The sequence below is a fragment of the Schistocerca gregaria genome, chromosome 10, assembly GCF_023897955.1.
Source record: "Schistocerca gregaria isolate iqSchGreg1 chromosome 10, iqSchGreg1.2, whole genome shotgun sequence".
NCBI lineage: Eukaryota > Metazoa > Arthropoda > Insecta > Orthoptera > Acrididae > Schistocerca > Schistocerca gregaria.
In genome coordinates this window covers 95,819,139-95,836,712 of record NC_064929.1, presented here as the reverse complement: position 1 = coordinate 95,836,712, position 17,574 = coordinate 95,819,139, and positions in this window count along the sequence as shown.

Below are 17,574 nucleotides of genomic sequence, written 5' to 3'. Positions count from 1 at the left end.
ATAAATCGGCCCTTCAATGCACTTCAGCAACAACACGAAATTTCTAATATGAAGTACTCACTGACGATCCAAAGACGTTTCAGTATGTATGCATCTGTACCACCACAAGAGTGCATAGGTATTGTAAAGCGAAGGTCGACAGTTAGAGCCTCACATGAAGTATGTCATTGGATTCACACGAGTGCGTAATGCACAGCGTGATTTTTGCTTGGAAACGGTCTTATTCGCCGTTCGTTAATATCTAGTTTCCTTTGCATCAATGTGATAATGTTCCTATAACTAAATAGAGTTCTGCTATTTACAGTTCAAACTGGAAGGGAAAGAAGCAAACGCGCCACATTGGTTCCAGGAAGGGAGGGTGCCTTTCCTATGCCACATCTGACATAGCGTCGTACATACTCTTAAACTGACAAAACTCCATCCTACCGAAAAAAGAAACAGATTTCGGACTGAGGTTGCTGACATCTTGATAAAGATGGAAGTCACTGGAGCGGTTGTGTCGTACGTCAGATTCGCCAAGCTGTGTATGTCGCCAGATTTAAGCTCTGGTTACTGTAAGGGGCGTGGGTGTGAACCCCACATCTGACAATGCATTTTAAACATTCTGAGAAAACGTACACCCTTGATCTTATAGAACAAGTAAATTACGCAAAAACACGCCGTGGAGATTTTACTAGAGACGACAGTCGCAGCAGTGCAGGCGTCGCACATCCGATAGCCCGATCGGTCGAAAAGAAATAGCGGAACATATTTTTCTCGTGCCGAGTTTTAGCTCTTCTCACGGACGTTTCCGTAGGTCGTTGTGTTGTGGCTTCCCAAAAGGGCAACGAGAAAGACTACCAGGCAAGTCCCAAGTGATCTGTACACGGACTAAGACGTCCGCACGTCAGGAAACATTCTCGCCAACTTGTATGCCTTGCCAACGACGCTTTACATGTCCGATCACCGAAATTATGCAGCGTTGGGCGGCGTTAGTACTCGGGTGGGTGAGAAACTAAAAAGTCCTCGTGCTGTTGGTTACTTAAGGTTTTGCCTTTTTCCTTAGCTTTTGGTGCAGCTGTGCGGTAATGGTACGGTCCAGCTCGCTGACCCCCCTCTTGCTCTCGGAACGCAAAGGCACGTACATGAGGCCACAGTCTAATGAAAGGGTCCGTTGTGTGTTTGGCGATGCGCCTTCTCCCAGTCGTTTCTAGCGCCTGTCGTCTACATATACGCCCATTTTCAAGCGTCAACTTTCGCGTCAGCCGAGCAAAGTCGACACATGGGAACACAAGATGCTGTGAATTGTAATACGCACTAGCCTATGAGAGGCGAAGGGAAAGGATTCGTGTGCTTGAAAACACCTTCCTGAGTAAAGGAGACATTTTCCGTGCGATGTTTGGGTTTCAAACCCGGAGCAGCTACTTGGGAAGCAACCATTCTGACCGACATACTACCACCGCCTTCTGCTACGTGATGCCTGCGCCGTCATGTGTCGCCTACCCTCCTGGCGCCAGATGCCGAAGTCGATAGCTCTGTAGGCGATCAAAGCCGAGTGCAAGGCGAGCACCGCTGAAGCCGTTTTCCTGGAGCTGCTAGGGCGACATACTGTAACTAGGCGCAGAACTGAGTTTCTCTGATAAATCGGCCCTTCAATGCACATCAGCAAGAACACGAAATTTCTAATATGAAGTACTCACTGACGATCCAAAGACGTTTCAGTATGTATGCGTCTGTACCACCACAAGAGTGCATAGGTATTGTAAAGCGAAGGTCGACAGTTAGAGCCTCACATGAAGTATGTCATTGGATTCACACGAGTGCGTAATGCACAGCGTGATTGTTGCTTGGAAACGGTCTTATTCGCCGTTCGTTAATATCTAGTTTCCTTTGCATCAATGTGATAATGTTCCTATAACTAAATAGAGTTCTGCTATTTACAGTTCAAACTGGAAGCGAAAGAAGCAAACGCGCCACATTGGTTCCAGAAAGGGAGGGTGCCTTTCCTATGCCACATCTGACATAGCGTCGTACATACTCTTAAACTGACAAAACTCCATCCTACCGAAAAAAGAAACAGATTTCGGACTGAGGTTGCTGACATCTTGATAAAGATGGAAGTCACTGGAGCGGTTGTGTCGTACGTCAGATTCGCCAAGCTGTGTATGTCGCCAGATTTAAGCTCTGGTTACTGTAAGGGGCGTGGGTGTGAACCCCACATCTGACAATGCATTTTAAACATTCTGAGAAAACGTACACCCTTGATCTTATAGAACAAGTAAATTACGCAAAAACACGCCGTGGAGATTTTACTAGAGACGACAGTCGCAGCAGTGCAGGCGTCGCACATCCGATAGCCCGATCGGTCGAAAAGAAATAGCAGAACATATTTTTCTCGTGCCGAGTTTTAGCTCTTCTCACGGACGTTTCCGTAGGTCGTTGTGTTGTGGCTTCCCAAAAGGGCAACGAGAAAGACTACCAGGCAAGTCCCAAGTGATCTGTACACGGACTAAGACGTCCGCACGTCAGGAAACATTCTCGCCAACTTGTATGCCTTGCCAACGACGCTTTACATGTCCGATCACCGAAATTATGCAGCGTTGGGCGGCGTTAGTACTCGGGTGGGTGAGAAACTAAAAAGTCCTCGTGCTGTTGGTTACTTAAGGTTTTGCCTTTTTCCTTAGCTTTTGGTGCAGCTGTGCGGTAATGGTACGGTCCAGCTCGCTGACCCCCCTCTTGCTCTCGGAACGCAAAGGCACGTACATGAGGCCACAGTCTAATGAAAGGGTCCGTTGTGTGTTTGGCGATGCGCCTTCTCCCAGTCGTTTCTAGCGCCTGTCGTCTACATATACGCCCATTTTCAAGCGTCAGCTTTCGCGTCAGCCGAGCAAAGTCGACACATGGGAACACAAGATGCTGTGAATTGTAATACGCACTAGCCTATGAGAGGCGAAGGGAAAGGATTCGTGTGCTTGAAAACACCTTCCTGAGTAAAGGAGACATTTTCCGTGCGATGTTTGGGTTTCAAACCCGGAGCAGCTACTTGGGAAGCAACCATTCTGACCGACATACTACCACCGCCTTCTGCTACGTGATGCCTGCGCCGTCATGTGTCGCCTACCCTCCTGGCGCCAGATGCCGAAGTCGATAGCTCTGTAGGCGATCAAAGCCGAGTGCAAGGCGAGCACCGCTGAAGCCGTTTTCCTGGAGCTGCTAGGGCGACATACTGTAACTAGGCGCAGAACTGAGTTTCTCTGATAAATCGGCCCTTCAATGCACATCAGCAAGAACACGAAATTTCTAATATGAAGTACTCACTGACGATCCAAAGACGTTTCAGTATGTATGCGTCTGTACCACCACAAGAGTGCATAGGTATTGTAAAGCGAAGGTCGACAGTTAGAGCCTCACATGAAGTATGTCATTGGATTCACACGAGTGCGTAATGCACAGCGTGATTGTTGCTTGGAAACGGTCTTATTCGCCGTTCGTTAATATCTAGTTTCCTTTGCATCAATGTGATAATGTTCCTATAACTAAATAGAGTTCTGCTATTTACAGTTCAAACTGGAAGCGAAAGAAGCAAACACGCCACATTGGTTCCAGAAAGGGAGGGTGCCTTTCCTATGCCACATCTGACATAGCGTCGTACATACTCTTAAACTGACAAAACTCCATCCTACCGAAAATAGAAACAGATTTCGGACTGAGGTTGCTGACATCTTGATAAAGATGGAAGTCACTGGAGCGGTTGTGTCGTACGTCAGATTCGCCAAGCTGTGTATGTCGCCAGATTTAAGCTCTGGTTACTGTAAGGGGCGTGGGTGTGAACCCCACATCTGACAATGCATTTTAAACATTCTGAGAAAACGTACACCCTTGATCTTATAGAACAAGTAAATTACGCAAAAACACGCCGTGGAGATTTTACTAGAGACGACAGTCGCAGCAGTGCAGGCGTCGCACATCCGATAGCCCGATCGGTCGAAAAGAAATAGCGGAACATATTTTTCTCGTGCCGAGTTTTAGCTCTTCTCACGGACGTTTCCGTAGGTCGTTGTGTTGTGGCTTCCCAAAAGGGCAACGAGAAAGACTACCAGGCAAGTCCCAAGTGATCTGTACACGGACTAAGACGTCCGCACGTCAGGAAACATTCTCGCCAACTTGTATGCCTTGCCAACGACGCTTTACATGTCCGATCACCGAAATTATGCAGCGTTGGGCGGCGTTAGTACTCGGGTGGGTGAGAAACTAAAAAGTCCTCGTGCTGTTGGTTACTTAAGGTTTTGCCTTTTTCCTTAGCTTTTGGTGCAGCTGTGCGGTAATGGTACGGTCCAGCTCGCTGACCCCCCTCTTGCTCTCGGAACGCAAAGGCACGTACATGAGGCCACAGTCTAATGAAAGGGTCCGTTGTGTGTTTGGCGATGCGCCTTCTCCCAGTCGTTTCTAGCGCCTGTCTTCTACATATACGCCCATTTTCAAGCGTCAGCTTTCGCGTCAGCCGAGCAAAGTCGAGACAAGTCGACACATGGGGACACAAGATGCTGTGAATTGTAATACGCACTAGCCAGGAGAGGGGAAGGGAAAGGATTCGTGTGCTTGAAAACACCTTCCTGAGTAAAGGAGACATTTTCCGTGCGATGTTTGGGTTTCAAACCCGGAGCAGCTACTTGGGAAGCAACCATTCTGACCGACATACTACCACCGCCTTCTGCTACGTGATGCCTGCGCCGTCATGTGTCGCCTACCCTCCTGGCGCCAGATGCCGAAGTCGATAGCTCTGTAGGCGATCAAAGCCGAGTGCAAGGCGAGCACCGCTGAAGCCGTTTTCCTGTAGCTGCTAGGGCGACATACTGTAACTAGGCGCAGAACTGAGTTTCTCTGATAAATCGGCCCTTCAATGCACATCAGCAAGAACACGAAATTTCTAGTATGAAGTACTCACTGACGATCCAAAGACGTTTCAGTATGTATGCGTCGGTACCACCAGAAGAGTGCATAAGTATTGTAAAGCGAAGGTCGGCAGTTAGAGCCTCACATGAAGTATGTCATTGGATTCACACAAGTGCGTAATGCACAGCGTGGCTGTTGCTAGGAAACGGTCTTATTCGCCGTTCGTTAATATCTAGTTTCCTTTGCATCAATGTGAAAATGTTCCTATAACTAAATAGAGTTCTGCTATTTACAGTTCAAACTGGAAGCGAAAGAAGCAAACGCGCCACATTGGTTCCAGGAAGGGAGGGTGCCTTTCCTATGCCACATCTGACATTGCGTCTTACATACTCTTAAACTGACATAACTCCATCCTACCGAAAAAAGAAAGAGATTTCGGAGTGAGGTTGCTGAGATCTTGATAAAGATGGAAGTCACTGGAGCGGTTGTGTCGTACGTCAGATTCGCCAAGCTGTGTATGTCGCCAGATTTAAGCTCTGGTTACTGTAAGGGGCGTGGGTGTGAACCCCACATCCGACAATGCATTTTAAACATTCTGAGAAAACGTACTCCCTTGATCTTATAGAACAAGTAAATTACCCAGAAACACGCCGTGGAGATTTTACTAGAGACGACAGTCGCAGCAGTGCAGGCGTCGCACGTCCGATAGCCCGATCGGTCGAAAAGAAATAGCGGAACATACCTTTCTCGTGCCGAGTTTTAGCTCTTCTCACGGACGTTTCCGTAGGTCGTTGCGTTGTGGCTTCCCAAAAGGGCAACGAGAAAGACTACCAGGCAAGTCCCAAGTGATCTGTACATGGACTAAGACGTCTGCACGTCAGGAAACATTCTCGCCAACTTGTATGCCTTGCCAACGACGCTTTTCATGTCCGATCACCGAAATTAGGCAGCGTTGGGCGGCGTTAGTACTCGGGTGGGTGAGAAACTAAAAAGTCCTCGTGCTGTTGGTTACTTAAGGTTTTGCCTTTTTCCTTAGCTTTTGGTGCAGCTGTGCGGTAATGGTACGGTCCAGCTCGCTAACCCCCCTCTTGTCTCGGAACGCAAAGGCACGTACATGAGGCCACAGTCTAATGAAAGGGTCCGTTGTGTGTTTGGCGATGCGCCCTCTCCCAGTCGTTTCTAGCGCCTGTCGTCTACATATACTCCCATTTTCAAGCGTCAGCTTTCGCGTCAGCCGAGCAAAGTCGACACAAGTCGACACATGGGGACACAAGATGCTGTGAATTGTAATACGCACTAGCCTATGAGATGCGAAGGGAAAGGATTCGTGTGCTTGAAAACACCTTCCTGAGTAAAGGAGACATTTTCCGTGCGATGTTTGGGTTGCAAACCCGGAGCAGCTACTTGTGAAGCAACCATTCTGACCGACATACTACCACCGCCTTCTGCTACGTGATGCCTGCGCCGTCATGTGTCGCCTACCCTCCTGGCGCCAGATGCCGAAGTCGATAGCTCTGTAGGCGATCAAAGCCGAGTGCAAGGCGAGCACCGCTAAAGCCATTTTCCTGGAGCTGCTAGGGCGACATACTGTAACTAGGCGCAGAACTGAGTTTCTCTGATAAATCGGCCCTTCAATGCACATCAGCAAGAACACGAAATTTCTAATATGAAGTACTCACTGACGATCCAAAGACGTTTCAGTATGTATGCGTCGGTACCACCACAAGAGTGCATAGGTATTGTAAAGCGAAGGTCGACAGTTAGAGCCTCACGTGAAGTATGTCATTGGATTCACACGAGTGCGTAATGCACAGCGTGATTGTTGCTTGGAAACGGTCTTATTCGCCGTTCGTTAATATCTAGTTTCCTTTGCATCAATGTGATAATGTTCCTATAACTAAATAGAGTTCTGCTATTTACAGTTCAAACTGGAAGCGAAAGAAGCAAACGCGCCACATTGGTTCCAGAAAGGGAGGGTGCCTTTCCTATGCCACATCTGACATAGCGTCGTACATACTCTTAAACTGACAAAACTCCATCCTACCGAAAAAAGAAACAGATTTCGGAGTGAGGTTGCTGAGATCTTGATAAAGATGGAAGTCACTGGAGCGGTTGTGTCGTACGTTAGATTCGCCAAGCTGTGTATGTCGCCAGATTTAAGCTCTGGTTACTGTAAGGGGCGTGGGTGTGAACCCCACATCTGACAATTCATTTTAAACATTCTGAGAAAACGTACTCCCTTGATCTTATAGAACAAGTAAATTACGCAAAAACACGCCGTGAAGATTTTACTAGAGACGACAGTCGCAGCAGTGCAGGCGTCGCACATCCGATAGCCCGATCGGTCGAAAAGAAATAGCGGAACATATTTTTCTCGTGCCGAGTTTTAGCTCTTCTCACGGACGTTTCCGTAGGTCGTTGTGTTGTGGCTTCCCAAAAGGGCAACGAGAAAGACTACCAGGCAAGTCCCAAGTGATCTGTACACGGACTAAGACGTCCGCACGTCAGGAAACATTCTCGCCAACTTGTATGCCTTGCCAACGACGCTTTACATGTCCGATCACCGAAATTATGCAGCGTTGGGCGGCGTTAGTACTCGGGTGGGTGAGAAACTAAAAAGTCCTCGTGCTGTTGGTTACTTAAGGTTTTGCCTTTTTCCTTAGCTTTTGGTGCAGCTGTGCGGTAATGGTACGGTCCAGCTCGCTGACCCCCCTCTTGCTCTCGGAACGCAAAGGCACGTACATGAGGCCACAGTCTAATGAAAGGGTCCGTTGTGTGTTTGGCGTTGCGCCCTCTCCCAGTCGTTTCTAGCGCCTGTCGTCTACATATACGCCCATTTTCAAGCGTCAGCTTTCGCGTCAGCCGAGCAAAGTCGACACAAGTCGACACATGGGGACACAAGATGCTGTGAATTGTAATACGCACTAGCCTATGAGAGTGGAAGGGAAAGGATTCGTGTGCTTGAAAATACCTTCCCGAGTAATGGAGACATTTTCCGTGCGATGTTTGGGTTTCAAACCCGGAGCAGCTACTTGGGAAGCAACCATTCTGACCGACATACTACCACCGCCTTCTGCTACGTGATGCCTGCGCCGTCATGTGTCGCCTACCCTCCTGGCGCCAGATGCCGAAGTCGATAGCTCTGTAGGTGATCAAAGCTGAGTGCAAGGCGAGCACCGCTGAAGCCGTTTTCCTGGAGCTGCTAGGGCGACATACTGTAACTAGGCGCAGAAGTGAGTTTCTCTGATAAATCGGCCCTTCAATGCACATCAGCAAGAACACGAAATTTCTAATATGAAGTACTCACTGACGATCCAAAGACTTTTCAGTATGTATGCGTCGGTACCACCAGAAGAGTGCATAGGTATTGTAAAGCGAAGGTCGACAGTTAGAGCCTCACATGAAGTATGTCATTGGATTCACACAAGTGCGTAATGCACAGCGTGGCTGTTGCTAGGAAATGGTCTTATACGCCGTTCGTTAATATCTAGTTTCCTTAGCATCAATGTGAAAATGTTCCTATAACTAAATAGAGTTCTGCTATTTACAGTTCAAACTGGAAGCGAAAGAAGCAAACGCGCCACATCGGTTCCAGAAAGGGAGGGTGCCTTTCCTATGCCACATCTAACATAGTGGCTTACATACTCTTGAACTGACATAACTCCATCCTACCGAAAAAAGAAACAGATTTCGGAGTGAGGTTGCTGAGATCTTGATAAAGATGGAAGTCACTGGAGCGGTTGTGTCGTACGTCAGATTCGCCAAGCTGTGTATGTCGCCAGATTTAAGCTCTGGTTACTGTAAGGGGCGTGGGTGTGAACCCCACATCTGACAATGCATTTTAAACATTCTGAGAAAACGTACTCCCTTGAACTTATAGAACAAGTAAATTACGCAGAAACACGCCGTGGAGATTTTACTAGAGACGACAGTCGCAGCAGTGCAGGCGTCGCATGTCCGATAGCCCGATCGGTCGAAAAGAAATAGCGGAACATATTTTTCTCGTGCCGAGTTTTAGCTCTTCTCACGGACGTTTCCGTAGGTCGTTGTGTTGTGGCTTCCCAAAAGGGCAACGAGAAAGACTACCAGGCAAGTCCCAAGTGATCTGTACACGGACTAAGACGACTGCACGTCAGTAAACATTCTCGCTAACTTGTATGCCTTGCCAACGACGCTTTTCATGTCCGATCACCGAAATTAGGCAGCGTTGGGCGGCGTTAGTACTCGGGTGGGTGAGAAACTAAAAAGTCCTCGTGCTGTTGGTTACTTAAGGTTTTGCCTTTTTCCTTAGCTTTTGGTGCAGCTGTGCGGTAAAGGTACGGTCCAGCTCGCTGACCCCCCTCTTGCTCTCGGAACGCAAAGGCACGTACATGAGGCCACAGTCTAATGAAAGGGTCCGTTGTGTGTTTGGCGATGCGCCCTCTCCCAGTCGTTTCTAGCGCCTGTCGTCTACATATACGCCCATTGTCAAGCGTCAGCTTTCGCGTCAGCCGAGCAAAGACACAAGATGCTGTGAATTGTAATACGCACTAGCCTATGAGATGCGAAGGGAAAGGATTCGTGTGCTTGAAAACACCTTCCTGAGTAAAGGAGACATTTTCCGTGCGATGTTTGGGTTTCAAACCCGGAGCAGCTACTTGGGAAGCAACCATTATGACCGACATACTACCACCGCCTTCTGCTACGTGATGCCTGCGCCGTCATGTGTCGCCTACCCTCCTGGCGCAAGATGCCGAAGTCGATAGCACTGTAGGCGATCAAAGCCGAGTGCAAGGCGAGCACCGCTGAAGCCGTTTTCCTGGAGCTGCTAGGGTGACATACTGTAACTAGGCGCAGAAGTGAGTTTCTCTGATAAATCGGCCCTTCAATGCACATCAGCAAGAACACGAAATATCTAATATGAAGTACTCACTGACGATCCAAAGACGTTTCAGTATGTATGCGTCGGTACCACCAGAAGAGTGCATAGGTATTGTAAAGCGAAGGTCGACAGTTAGAGCCTCACATGAAGTATGTCATTGGATTCACACGAGTGCGTAATGCACAGCGTGGCTGTTGCTAGGATACGGTCTTATTCGCCGTTCGTTAATATCTAGTTTCCTTTGCATCAATGTGAAAATGTTCCTATAACTAAATAGAGTTCTGCTATTTACAGTTCAAACTGGAAGCGAAAGAAGCAAACGCGCCACATTGGTTCCAGAAAGGGAGGGTGCCTTTCCTATGCCACATCTGACATAGCGTCTTACATACTCTTAAACTGACATAACTCCATCCTACCGAAAAAAGGAACAGATTTCGGAGTGAGGTTGCTGAGATCTTGATAAAGATGGAAGTCACTGGAGCGGTTGTGTCGTACGTCAGATTCGCCAAGCTGTGTATGTCGCCAGATTTAAGCTCTGGTTACTGTAAGGGGCGTGGGTGGGAACCCCACATCTGACAATGCATTTTAAACATTCTGAGAAAACGTACTCCCTTGATCTTATAGAACAAGTAAATTACGCAGAAACACGCCGTGGAGATTTTACTAGAGACGACAGTCGCAGCAGTGCAGGCGTCGCACGTCCGATAGCCCGATCGGTCGAAAAGAAATAGCGGAACATATTTTTCTCGTGCCGAGTTTTAGCTCTTCTCACGGACGTTTCCGTAGGTCGTTGCGCTGTGGCTTCCCAAAAGGGCAACGAGAAAGACTACCAGGCAAGTCCCAAGTGATCTGTACACGGACTAAGACGTCCGCACGTCAGGAAACATTCTCGCCAACTTGTATGCCTTGCCAACGACGCTTTTCATGTCCGATCACCGAAATTAGGCAGCGTTGGGCTGCGTTAGTACTCGGGTGGGTGAGAAACTAAAAAGTCCTCGTGCTGTTGGTTACTTAAGGTTTTGCCTTTTTCCTTAGCTTTTGGTGCAGCTGTGCGGTAATGGTACATTCCAGCTCGCTGACCTCCCTCTTGCTCTCGGAACGCAAAGGCACGTACATGAGGCCACAGTCTAATGAAAGGGTCCGTTGTGTGTTTGGCGATGCGCCCTCTCCCAGTAGTTTCTAGCGCCTGTCGTCTACATATACGCCCATTTTCAAGCGTCAGCTTTCGCGTCAGCCGAGCAAAGTCGAGACAAGTCGACACATGGGGACACAAGATGCTGTGAATTGTAATACGCACTAGCCTATGAGAGGCGAAGGGAAAGGATTCGTGTGCTTGAAAACACCTTCCTGAGTAAAGGAGACATTTTCCGTGCGATGTTTGGGTTTCAAACCCGGAGCAGCTACTTGGGAAGCAACCATTCTGACCGACATACTACCACCGCCTTCTGCTACGTGATGCCTGCGCCGTCATGTGTCGCCTACCCTCCTGGCGCCAGATGCCGAAGTCGATAGCTCTGTAGGCGATCAAAGCCGAGTGGATGGCGAGCACCGCTGAAGCCGTTTTCCTGGAGCTGCTAGGGCGACATACTGTAACTAGGCGCAGAAGTGAGTTTCTCTGATAAATCGGCCCTTCAATGCACATCAGCAAGAACACGAAATTTCTAATATGAAGTACTCACTGACGATCCAAAGACGTGTCAGTATGTATGCGTCGGTACCACCACAAGAGTGCATAGGTATTGTAAAGCGAAGGTCGACAGTTAGAGCCTCACATGAAGTATGTCATTGGATTCACACGAGTGCGTAATGCACAGCGTGGCTGTTGCTAGGAAACGGTCTTATTCGCCGTTCGTTAATATCTAGTTTCCTTTGCATCAATGTGAAAATGTTCCTATAACTAAATAGAGTTCTGCTATTTACAGTTCAAACTGGAAGCGAAAGAAGCAAACACGCCACATTGGTTCCAGGAAGGGAGGGTGCCTTTCCTATGCCACATCTGACATTGCGTCTTACATACTCTTAAACTGACATAACTCCATCCTACCGAAAAAAGAAAGACATTTCGGAGTGAGGTTGCTGAGATCTTGATAAAGATGGAAGTCACTGGAGCGGTTGTGTCGTACGTCAGATTCGCCAAGCTGTGTATGTCGCCAGATTTAAGCTCTGGTTACTGTAAGGGGCGTGGGTGGGAACCCCACATCCGACAATGCATTTAAACATTCTGAGAAAACGTACTCCCTTGATCTTATAGAACAAGTAAATTACGCAGAAACACGCCGTGGAGATTTTACTAGAGACGACAGTCGCAGCAGTGCAGGCGTCGCACGTCCGATAGCCCGATCGGTCGAAAAGAAAAAGCGGAACATACCTTTCTCGTGCCGAGTTTTAGCTCTTCTCACGGACGTTTCCGTAGGTCGTTGTGTTGTGGCTTCCCAAAAGGGCAACGAGAAAGACTACCAGGCAAGTCCCAAGTGATCTGTACACGGACTAAGACGTCCGCACGTCAGGAAACATTCTCGCCAACTTGTATGCCTTGCCAACGACGCTTTTCATGTCCGATCACCGAAATTAGGTAGCGTTGGGCGGCGTTAGTACTCGGGTGGGTGAGAAACTAAAAAGTCCTCGTGCTGTTGGTTACTTAAGGTTTTGCCTTTTCCTTAGCTTTTGGTGCAGCTGTGCGGTAATGGTACGGTCCAGCTCGCCAACCCCCCTCTTGTCTCGGAACGCAAAGGCACGTACATGAGGCAACAGTCTAATGAAAGGGTCCGTTGTGTGTTTGGCGATGCGCCCTCTCCCAGTCGTTTCTAGCGCCTGTCGTCTACATATACGCCCATTTTCAAGCGTCAGCTTTCGCGTCAGCCGAGCAAAGTCGACACAAGTCGACACATGGGGACACAAGATGCTGTGAATTGTAATACGCACTAGCCTATGAGAGTGGAAGGGAAAGGATTCGTGTGATTGAAAACACCTTCCTGAGTAAAGGAGACATTTTCCGTGCGATGTTTGGGTTTCAAACCTGGAGCAGCTACTTGGGAAGCAACCATTCTGACCGACATACTACCACCGCCTTCTGCTGCGTGATGCCTGCGCCGTCATGTGTCGCCTACCCTCCTGGCGCCAGATGCCGAAGTCGATAGCTCTGTAGGCAATCAAAGCCGAGTGCAAGGCGAGCACCGCTGAAGCCGTTTTCCTGGAGCTGCTAGGGCGACATACTGTAACTAGGCGCAGAAGTGAGTTTCTCTGATAAATCGGCCCTTCAATGCACATCAGCAAGAACACGAAATTTCTAATATGAAGTACTCACTGACGATCTAAAGACGTATCAGTATGTATGCGTCGGTACCACCAGAAGAGTGCATAGGTATTGTAAAGCGAAGGTCGGCAGTTAGAGCCTCACATGAAGTATGTCATTGGATTCACACGAGTGCTTAATGCACAGCGTGGCTGTTGCTAGGAAACGGTCTTATTCGCCGTTCGTTAATATCTAGTTTCCTTTGCATCAATGTGAAAATGTTCCTATAACTAAATAGAGTTCTGCTATTTACAGTTCAAACTGGAAGCGAAAGAAGCAAACGCGCCACATTGGTTCCAGAAAGGGAGGGTGCCTTTCCTATGCCACATCTGACATAGCGTCGTACATACTCTTAAACTGACATAACTCCATCCTACCGAAAAAAGAAACAGATTTCGCGGTGAGGTTGCTGAGATCTTGATAAAGATGGAAGTCACTGGAGCGGTTGTGTCGTACGTCAGATTCGCCAAGCTGTGTATGTCGCCAGATTTAAGCTCTGATTACTGTAAGGGGCGTGGGTGGGAACCCCACATCTGACAATGCATTTTAAACATTCTGAGAAAACGTACTCCCTTGATCATATAGAACAAGTAAATTACGCAAAAACACGCCGTGGAGATTTTACTAGAGACGACAGTCGCAGCAGTGCAGGCGTCGCACATCCGATAGCCCGATCGGTCGAAAAGAAATAGCGGAACATATTTTTCTCGTGCCGAGTTTTAGCTCTTCTCACGGACGTTTCCGTAGGTCGTTGTGTTGTGGCTTCCCAAAAGGGCAACGAGAAAGACTACCAGGCAAGTCCCAAGTGATCTGTACACGGACTAAGACGTCCGCACGTCACGAAACATTCTCGCCAACTTGTATGAATTGCCAACGACGCTTTTCATGTCCGATCACCGAAATTATGCAGCGTTGGGCGGCGTTAGTACTCGGGTGGGTGAGAAACTAAAAAGTCCTCGTGCTGTTGGTTACTTAAGGTTTTGCCTTTTTCCTTAGCTTTTGGTGCAGCTGTGCGGTAATGGTACGGTCCAGCTCGCTGACCCCCCTCTTGCTCTCTGAGCGCAAAGGCACGTACATGAGGCCACAGTCTAATGAAAGGGTCCGTTGTGTGTTTGACGATGCGCCCTCTCCCAGTCGTTTCTAGCGCCTGTCGTCTACATATACGCCCATTTTCAAGCGTCAGCTTTCGCGTCAGCCGAGCAAAGTCGACACAAGTCGACACATGAGGACACAAGATGCTGTGAATTGTAATACGCACTAGCCTATGAGATGCGAAGGGAAAGGATTCGTGTGCTTGAAAACACCTTCCTGAGTAAAGGAGACATTTTCCGTGCGATGTTTGGGTTTCAAACCCGGAGCAGCTACTTGGGAAGCAACCATTATGACCGACATACTACCACCGCCTTCTGCTACGTGATGCCTGCGCCGTCATGTGTCGCCTACCCTCCTGGCGCCAGATGCCGAAGTCGATAGCTCTGTAGGCGATCAAAGCCGAGTGCAAGGCGAGCACCGCTGAAGCCGTTTTCCTGGAGCTGCTAGGGCGACATACTGTAACTAGGCGCAGAAGTGAGTTTCTCTGATAAATCGGCCTTTCAATGCACATCAGCAAGAACACGAAATTTCTAATATGAAGTACTAACTGACGATCCAAAGACGTTTCAGTATGTATGCGTCAGTACCACCGGAAGAGTGCATAGGTATTGTAAAGCGAAGGTCGACAGTAAGAGCCTCACATGAAGTATGTCATTGGATTCACACAAGTGCGTAATGCACAGCGTGGCTGTTGCTAGGAAACGGTCTTATACGCCGTTCGTTACTATCTAGTTTCCTTTGCATCAATGTGAAAATGTTCCTATAACTAAATAGAGTTCTGCTATTTACAGTTCAAACTGGAAGCGAAAGAAGCAAACGCGCCACATTGGTTCCAGAAAGGGAGGGTGCCTTTCCTATGCCACATCTGACATAGCGTCTTACATACTCTTAAACTGACATAACTCCATCCTACCGAAAAAAGAAACAGATTTCGGAGTGAGGTTGCTGAGATCTTGATAAAGATGGAAGTCACTGGAGCGGTTGTGTCGTACGTCAGATTCGCCAAGCTGTGTATGTCGCCAGATTTAAGCTCTGATTACTGTAAGGGGCGTGGGTGGGAACCCCACATCTGACAATGCATTTTAAACATTCTGAGAAAACGTACTCCCTTGATCATATAGAACAAGTAAATTACGCAAAAACACGCCGTGGAGATTTTACTAGAGACGACAGTCGCAGCAGTGCAGGCGTCGCACATCCGATAGCCCGATCGGTCGAAAAGAAATAGCGGAACATATTTTTCTCGTGCCGAGTTTTAGCTCTTCTCACGGACGTTTCCGTAGGTCGTTGTGTTGTGGCTTCCCAAAAGGGCAACGAGAAAGACTACCAGGCAAGTCCCAAGTGATCTGTACACGGACTAAGACGTCCGCACGTCACGAAACATTCTCGCCAACTTGTATGAATTGCCAACGACGCTTTTCATGTCCGATCACCGAAATTATGCAGCGTTGGGCGGCGTTAGTACTCGGGTGGGTGAGAAACTAAAAAGTCCTCGTGCTGTTGGTTACTTAAGGTTTTGCCTTTTTCCTTAGCTTTTGGTGCAGCTGTGCGGTAATGGTACGGTCCAGCTCGCTGACCCCCCTCTTGCTCTCTGAGCGCAAAGGCACGTACATGAGGCCACAGTCTAATGAAAGGGTCCGTTGTGTGTTTGACGATGCGCCCTCTCCCAGTCGTTTCTAGCGCCTGTCGTCTACATATACGCCCATTTTCAAGCGTCAGCTTTCGCGTCAGCCGAGCAAAGTCGACACAAGTCGACACATGAGGACACAAGATGCTGTGAATTGTAATACGCACTAGCCTATGAGATGCGAAGGGAAAGGATTCGTGTGCTTGAAAACACCTTCCTGAGTAAAGGAGACATTTTCCGTGCGATGTTTGGGTTTCAAACCCGGAGCAGCTACTTGGGAAGCAACCATTATGACCGACATACTACCACCGCCTTCTGCTACGTGATGCCTGCGCCGTCATGTGTCGCCTACCCTCCTGGCGCCAGATGCCGAAGTCGATAGCTCTGTAGGCGATCAAAGCCGAGTGCAAGGCGAGCACCGCTGAAGCCGTTTTCCTGGAGCTGCTAGGGCGACATACTGTAACTAGGCGCAGAAGTGAGTTTCTCTGATAAATCGGCCTTTCAATGCACATCAGCAAGAACACGAAATTTCTAATATGAAGTACTAACTGACGATCCAAAGACGTTTCAGTATGTATGCGTCAGTACCACCGGAAGAGTGCATAGGTATTGTAAAGCGAAGGTCGACAGTAAGAGCCTCACATGAAGTATGTCATTGGATTCACACAAGTGCGTAATGCACAGCGTGGCTGTTGCTAGGAAACGGTCTTATACGCCGTTCGTTACTATCTAGTTTCCTTTGCATCAATGTGAAAATGTTCCTATAACTAAATAGAGTTCTGCTATTTACAGTTCAAACTGGAAGCGAAAGAAGCAAACGCGCCACATTGGTTCCAGAAAGGGAGGGTGCCTTTCCTATGCCACATCTGACATAGCGTCTTACATACTCTTAAACTGACATAACTCCATCCTACCGAAAAAAGAAACAGATTTCGGAGTGAGGTTGCTGAGATCTTGATAAAGATGGAAGTCACTGGAGCGGTTGTGTCGTACGTCAGATTCGCCAAGCTGTGTATGTCGCCAGATTTAAGCTCTGATTACTGTAAGGGGCGTGGGTGGGAACCCCACATCTGACAATGCATTTTAAACATTCTGAGAAAACGTACTCCCTTGATCATATAGAACAAGTAAATTACGCAAAAACACGCCGTGGAGATTTTACTAGAGACGACAGTCGCAGCAGTGCAGGCGTCGCACATCCGATAGCCCGATCGGTCGAAAAGAAATAGCGGAACATATTTTTCTCGTGCCGAGTTTTAGCTCTTCTCACGGACGTTTCCGTAGGTCGTTGTGTTGTGGCTTCCCAAAAGGGCAACGAGAAAGACTACCAGGCAAGTCCCAAGTGATCTGTACACGGACTAAGACGTCCGCACGTCACGAAACATTCTCGCCAACTTGTATGAATTGCCAACGACGCTTTTCATGTCCGATCACCGAAATTATGCAGCGTTGGGCGGCGTTAGTACTCGGGTGGGTGAGAAACTAAAAAGTCCTCGTGCTGTTGGTTACTTAAGGTTTTGCCTTTTTCCTTAGCTTTTGGTGCAGCTGTGCGGTAATGGTACGGTCCAGCTCGCTGACCCCCCTCTTGCTCTCTGAGCGCAAAGGCACGTACATGAGGCCACAGTCTAATGAAAGGGTCCGTTGTGTGTTTGACGATGCGCCCTCTCCCAGTCGTTTCTAGCGCCTGTCGTCTACATATACGCCCATTTTCAAGCGTCAGCTTTCGCGTCAGCCGAGCAAAGTCGACACAAGTCGACACATGAGGACACAAGATGCTGTGAATTGTAATACGCACTAGCCTATGAGATGCGAAGGGAAAGGATTCGTGTG